Source organism: Choloepus didactylus, chromosome 8 (genome assembly GCF_015220235.1).
Source record: "Choloepus didactylus isolate mChoDid1 chromosome 8, mChoDid1.pri, whole genome shotgun sequence".
Taxonomy (NCBI): Eukaryota; Metazoa; Chordata; class Mammalia; order Pilosa; family Megalonychidae; genus Choloepus; species Choloepus didactylus.
This window is the reverse complement of record NC_051314.1, coordinates 77384343-77391617: the sequence shown is the minus strand read 5'-3', so window position 1 is coordinate 77391617 and position 7275 is coordinate 77384343. Positions and strand designations below refer to the sequence as shown.

General features: G+C 37.2%; 1 pseudogene; it reads left to right on the top strand.

Annotated features, from left to right (window-relative positions):
- Positions 1-6358: 6358 nt before the first annotated feature.
- Positions 6359-7275, top strand: LOC119541255 (annotated as a pseudogene).

Here is a 7275-nt window from a genome sequence, read left to right as displayed (position 1 = left end):
CTTTAAAGCAAGGATTTCCTGCCTTCCAGTTTGCAATACATTCATTTCTAAGCCTTCACTGGAAGTACTTTTAGTGTCCACATTTCCACAACAGTCTCTTCAAAGCAATCTAGGCCTTTTCTATCAAGCTCCTCACAATTCTTCCAGAATCTTCCCCTTATCCATTTTTAAAGCCACTCCAGAATTTTTGATATTTGCAAATTGCAGCACCCCACTCTTCTTGTACCAAAATCTGTACAAATCTGGCTGGCATCTTGGGTTCCTCTGCCAGACAGCAAGGCACATGGCCAGCATCTGCTTGTCCTTTGCTCCTGGGTTTCAATGCTTTCAGTTTCTGATTCCAGTGGCTTTCTCTCTGAATATGTGGATTCTCACTTAGCATCTTCAGGAAATTCTCTCTGTCTAAGCTCTCTCAGATTTTCTGTCTTTTATTACCTCATAAATGACTCCAGTAAAGGATTAAGACCCACCTCAAATAGGCTGTGTCAAATCTCAATTGAAATAACCTAATCAAAAGGTCCCACACACAATAGATCTTCACTCCCAAGAAGAGTTTAAAAGGACATGGCCTTTTCTGGGGAACATAATGAATTCAAACCAGCACACCATTATAAATAAGTAATGTACTTTGAGGACTAAAGCAGTTATTTTTCCATGAATAGAAATATAGAGTGTTTTCCTTTTGCTGAAAAATACATTTAATGGTCATATCAAGAAACTAAGAACCATAATGTAGGGAAAATAAGTCAGATGATATTTTATTTATCCTTCATTTGTGGGATCTGAGGGGGAGGGAATGGAGAGCAAAGACTATTGAGTATCAAAAGAAAATTTCACATTTGTTGCAATTTTGCCTACTTTGCATTTGTGGAAAGGTTTCTGAGAGGGAAAGACCCAATTAAAGTAGAAGGCGGGGGGGGAGGATTCCTGCCTTCCAAAAGGATGGAAGACATATTTCCCCTTCAATAACATAAGGAAAGTAAAAAGGGGATTAAAAGTGATCATATATTGAAGAGAGAAAAAGAGGAGAGAGGCTGGTTAAATTTAAGGTTTGGGCAATGGACCTTGTTAGAAAGTACAAGAAGTATAAACAGCAGACTAAAGGCCAAATCATTAAGCAGGCAAATTTTGATTTTAAGACACTCAGTATTTTAGTCTTCTTTCTGAATGGTATCATTATGCTACTAATTGTTTTTGTGATTCACCAATACTCTGGTCACAAGAGTATGGCTTCCATCAGTGACTGTGGGGATAGGATAAAATGCTATTTGGCAGAAGGTGCCACAGTCTGTTAACAATGATAAAATTTACAATTTATTTTGTTATTGTTATGGTTTTTTAATATATCATTTCTAAAACTCCCAGCAACTCTGCAAGTTATTGTTGTCTGTTTATTTGTCTTAGAAAATATCAGGATAAGAGTCACCTTTCTGCAACTTTGGTTGTTAGTAAGCTGCGTAGTCAGAATTCTTTTATGAGTGTATCTGATTCCAAACTCCTATAGTTTCCACTACATCAAAGAATTTTAACCATTAATCACACCTTCTGGGGAGTAGCTGAATCACCATTGTTCCAATTTGCTAACGCTGCCAGAATGCAAAATACCAGAAATGGATTGGCTTTTATAAAGGAGGTTTATTTGGTTAGAAAGTTACAATCTTAAGGCCGTAAAGTGTCCAAGGTAATGCATCCACAATAGGATACTTTCACTGAAGGATGGCTGATGGCGTCCAGAAAACCTCTGTTAGCTGGAAAGGCATGTGGCTGGCATCTGCTTGCTCCCAGGTTTTGTTTCAAAATGGTATTCTCCAAAATATCTCTGCATCAGCTTCTTGGGGCAAACTCTGGGCTAGTATCTCCAAAATGTCAGCAATAGTTTGCTTTTAATGGCCATCTCCAAAATGTGTGTCTAAGCTGCAGCTCTGAGTTCCTTCTGTTTGTCAGCTCTTTTATATGGCTCCAGTGATTTAATTAAGACCCACCCTAAATGGGTGGGGTAACATCTCCATGGAAATTATCCAATCAAATTCTTGCCCACAGTTGATCGAGTCACATCTCCAGTGAAACACTTAATCAATAGGTCCCAACCTAATGAACACTAATACATCTGCCCCTACAAGATTGCATTAAAGGATATGGCTTTTGGTGGGACATAATATATCCAAACTAGCACACCAGTGAAGAAATGATTTTTAAAGCTGTCCTCTTGTTTTTTGCTGTAAGAGAGAGCCATCCAAGGCTACTGTAAGATTATGTTTCATACCTCAAAGGCACTGGGTTAACCTTTGCAAATAAACTCACCAAAGTCCCCACTATGTAGGACATGACTTCAAGGGGTATAAGTCTCCCTGGAAATATTTGACATGACTCCCAGGGATGAGCCTGGCCCTGGCATAGTGGGATTGAGAATGTTTTCTTGACTAACAGGGAGAAAAATGAAACAAAATAAAGTTTCAGTGGCTGAGAGATTTCAAATAGAGTTAAGAGGTCATTCTGCAAGCTTCAGCCAGATAATGCAAGTTGCCACAGTATGCCAAGCCCCAACCAACAGGGTATTCCTGAAAACCCTAAAGAATACCCAGGGCTCTATCTAACACTCTATAAAAGTTTTACCAGTTAAATTTATTTTTTCAGAAACTTAAAACCTCCAGATAGCTCCTATGCCAGATAAGTCCTGAAACCCAGAGGTAGCAGTTTCTCCAAGAACATCAATCAGTTTCATTTCTCTACCCCACAATGTTGATACCTCTTTTCATCATGAAGAAGTTAGAATGGTCATTGCCCACATATCCCTGAAGATTGAGAGAATGATCAGATGAGAGTGAGGAGTTGTAACTAAGAAGTTAGGATTTAACAAATGATTATGACTACTGACTCCTCATATAGTTATTTCTTTTTAGTTTTGTAATATATTTGAACAGCCAGAAGGAAATACCTGAAGTTGTTGAACTATAACCCAGTAGCCTTAATCTTTGATAACGATTGTATAACTCTATAGCTTTCATTTTGTGACAGTGTGATTGTAAAAACTATGACTGATGCCCCTTTATCCAGGGTATGGATAGATGAGTAATAAAATAAAGACATGCATGGAAAAAAAAGCATTGGGTCACAAAACATTTTAGTATGTTTTCTATTTGCGGTAGATTGGCAGACAAGGAGATGGAGGAAAGAGGAGTACTACAGACAAGGCAATAAAAGTTGAATAATGCAGTTATTTTAGTGACTTTATAACAGTCCAAGGTCATAAAAAAGGGGTGACATTAATTTTGCCTTATGAAAGTTAACTTTATTGATTAGTCTTTATGCTTATGCATTTGTTTCTCAAAAAAATAGTATTCACTGAAGTTGATTTTGGATAGCAGAGAGAACTGGACAAATAAGTGGCCCTTCTAGTATGTGCATAAAGAAAAGGGTAGAATTAATACTATGAATATGAAAAGGCTACTTAATTAACTAGTTTCAGATTATGTTGGTCTAGGAGAGCAGATGTGAGAGAAATGGACTTAAGGATCCAGATAAGGATTTAAATTATTTAAACAAAGAAGAAAAAGATTCTATCTTGTGTACAGACACAGGATTTGGCAGCCATTCTAATCTTTCTGATGTTGCAGTCTGAGTCTTTCAGCATCATGTGCAAACTTCTCCCTTTTTTAAAAGATTAAAATATAAATTGATTTAGACTCTGTATATAAGGTACATTAAATCATTCATTTAAAAATCATTGGCATGCAGGCACAGTGTCAGTAGCAACAAGGACCTAACAGATACCAGAACAAAGTCCCTCTTATAGTTTATTGTCTAGTGACCCTAATGACCAAATGATCCTAAAATATTAGAATATTCTTGATCTTCTGGAGTGGCTCCATAAATATTATCTGTAAGTATCCCTGCAGATTTTAATAAAACTACACAAATTAATTCCTCAAAAGAGAACATTGATATTTGTTATCAGAGGCAGGATGTTAGGGTCTGGGGTGGGGAAAATGGAGAAAACATGCCACACTCCAGAGACTCTTTTAGGAGCAGGATCAATCTTTGAAAACAATGTAGGTAGTTTCAACTTTGGAAATGAAAGGAGAGCAAAAAATTAAAAAAAAAAACCAAAAAACTGTAGACTCCAGAAAATGGTATATGGGTATCAAATCTTGGACAAAGGGGAAAACATCCTAAAGACAAGTAAGAGGTGAAAGAGAGAGATTAATAAAAACAACCAACCAAACAACAACAATGGCAGGTGGGAAATTATAATATTAAGGGTAAGAAAACGGCTAGTCACAGACAGAGACAGTAGTAGAAAAGGAATATTCACAAAGTTAAGAATTTGGAATGTTCAGGCCTTTTCTGTAAGAACCTACTTGAAATGACAGTGCACTTTGAATCTGACATGCAAATAAGAACTTTGAACCTATTGACCTGAACAATCATTAAAGAATACAGTTTAGTCTCAGTCTACAGACAACTCCGTTCCATTTCCTCCGCTTACATTTGCTAAACACCCTATTCATCCCAGACAGGGAATATAAGGGTGTAAAATGCATAACGTCTACTTGTGGGGTTTACAGAAATATGGAGGAGAGATATAACTATACTGCATATTTACAATACAATGTAATCAATTCCAAGATATGGTAAGGATAAGTGCTTGTAACAAGACACAGGAAGGAGCATAATCTCATACAGAGTGGGTGGGTAAAGAAAAACCTCTCCAAATACTTGATACTTGAGAATCCTGAAGGACTAATAGGCATTAGTCAGTCAAAGGAGGGTGGGAGGATTAGCCTGTGCAGAGGGGTCAGAATGTAGTATATATATGAAGAACTGTAAATAGACAGTTTTAGTGCAATTTAAAGTATGGGGGTGAAAGTTCAGGAAATTGCAAGGGATGAGGTATGCCAATCAGAAGAAGTCCTGGCCATGAAGAATCTTGCACGTCATGCAGAAGAGATTAATCTTAATCAAGAAATAGTTAATCCTGGAAGAGGAGAAGTCTCAGAGGGGGGCAAGGTTCCATTTTCAGAATGTGGTCTGTGAGGGGTCTGTACATGAGCCATGTTTTCCTGGGGAAAATATCTGTGCTTAGTATTTGGTTATATAAATGATGATCTAAAAATTTGACTGAGTGAAATCACCCCTACAGGGTATAGAGTAAGAAGAACAAAAGCAGAAAACAAGAAGGGAAGCTCTGAAGATAAAATATTGGGAAATACCAATATTTCATGGATGGGTAGAGAAAGAGTCTGTGTAGAGTGGTGAAAAGAGAGATCTAGAGTTTGGAGGATATCACAGTGATGGCAGGGAAACCATCTGAAGAATGACTAAATTTAAAGGAAAAAATGTGGGGATGCAGGCATGATAAAAATTAAAATGTGCCATTGGCTTCAACAATAGTGAAGTCCTTGTAGATGTTGAGAAAGCAGCAACATCTGAAAGTGAGAACAAGCTTACAGATGAAAAGATGATAAGTGATAAGATGAGAAAGTGGAGACACTAGTATATTATCAATGGTATTAAAAACATAATGAAAAAAGCACAGCTTGGCTGAATATATTCAGAGATAATTAAATGTAGTTTTAATTTCAGTGGTTTGAGAGAAAAAACACAGTTAATTAACTGAAATTAATTGAAATTTCCATTTATTAACTGAAACCTAACATGAAATCATCTGAGGATATTCCGTGTTTTAAATATCTTGAACACATTTTCTGACACCATATGTAAAATACTTGTATAATAAATTCTACGTGTTGGGAATAAGCAATAAGGAATGCAAGTAGAGAAGCATAAAGAGACAAGGGGAAGGATCAGGATCCAGTGTTTTCGTTTGTTGTTGTCATTGTTGTTGGCTTGTCTTCCAGGACAAAAGAATCTTACTCTTATAGGAAATCCTTTGATATTAACAGTGGAGGAGAATTTAATAGAATTTATGTTCTTAATTACCTGCATATACCCTATATCCAGAGTTTGTCTGGGACAAAAAAAAAAATCACTTTTAAGTACTCATCTTTTCTCTAACCCATGTGCAAATCTAATGGATGTAATGACTTGTAAATGTTAAACACCATTGTAAATTCTGCGGGGCAAAGAATGATTTTAGAAAAGCTACATTACTTTACAATAACATAAATACTTAAAATAATCTCCATTGCCCACAAAACAGTAAAATTCCAGAAGGCTACTGGAAGGGTAGCAAGGCTGATTATGCCGTAGGGAGAAAAAGTACATGTATGCCAGTTTGTTTGGCTTTTATATACAGGGCCTTCTGCTAGAGATTTTGAATACCTACCTCCTCATCAATGTTCTTTGGATTTTTTTTATTTTTTATATACAGATTAGGTATGGATGTGAAAAGTCAGTGATGAGGAACTACACAGCAATAACTACCTTCATCCTGCTGGGACTGACAGATAACCCACAACTGCAAGTTCTCCTTTTTATCTTTATATTCCTCACTTACATGTTGAGTGTAACAGGGAACCTGACTATTATCACTGTCACAATGCTGGATTTCCACCTTAAAACCCCTATGTCCTTTTCCCTCAGAAACTTCTTCTCAGAAGTCTCATTCACTACTGTCTATATTCCTAGATTCCTGTACAGTATATCAACGGGGCACAATGCTATCATCTAAAGTAGTTTTGCAACTCAATTATTTTTCGTTATTCTTGTTGGAGCAACAGATTTTTTTCTTCTGGCCGCCTTGTCCTATGACACTACATGGCCATCTGTAAACCCCTTCATTACATTACCATCATGAGCAACAGGGTCTGTATTATATTAGTCACCTGTTGTTCGGTGGCTGGTTTGATGATCATTCTCCCACCCCTTAGCTTTGGCCCCCAGCTGGAATCTGTGACTCCAATGCCATTGATCATTTTAGCTGTGATGCAGGCCCCTTCCTAAAGGTCTTATGCACAGATACATGGCTAATAGAACAGATGGTTATACTGATGGCTGTCATTGCCCTCATTATCACCCTGGCATGTGTGGTTCTGTCCTACACTTACCTCATCTGGACAATTCTGTTCAGCAAAGAAAAAGACTTTTTCTAGCTGCTCATCTCACATGATTGTGGTCTCCATCAACTATGGATGCTACATCTTTATCCATGTCAAGGCTTCAGCAAAGGAAGAGGTGGCCATTAATAAAGGAGTTTCCATGCTCACTACTTCGGTCAATCCCATGCTAAACCCCTTCATTTACACAGTGAGGAACAAGCAAGTGAAACAAGCTTTTGATCACTCCATAAAGACTGCATTTCTTTCAAAGAAGTAG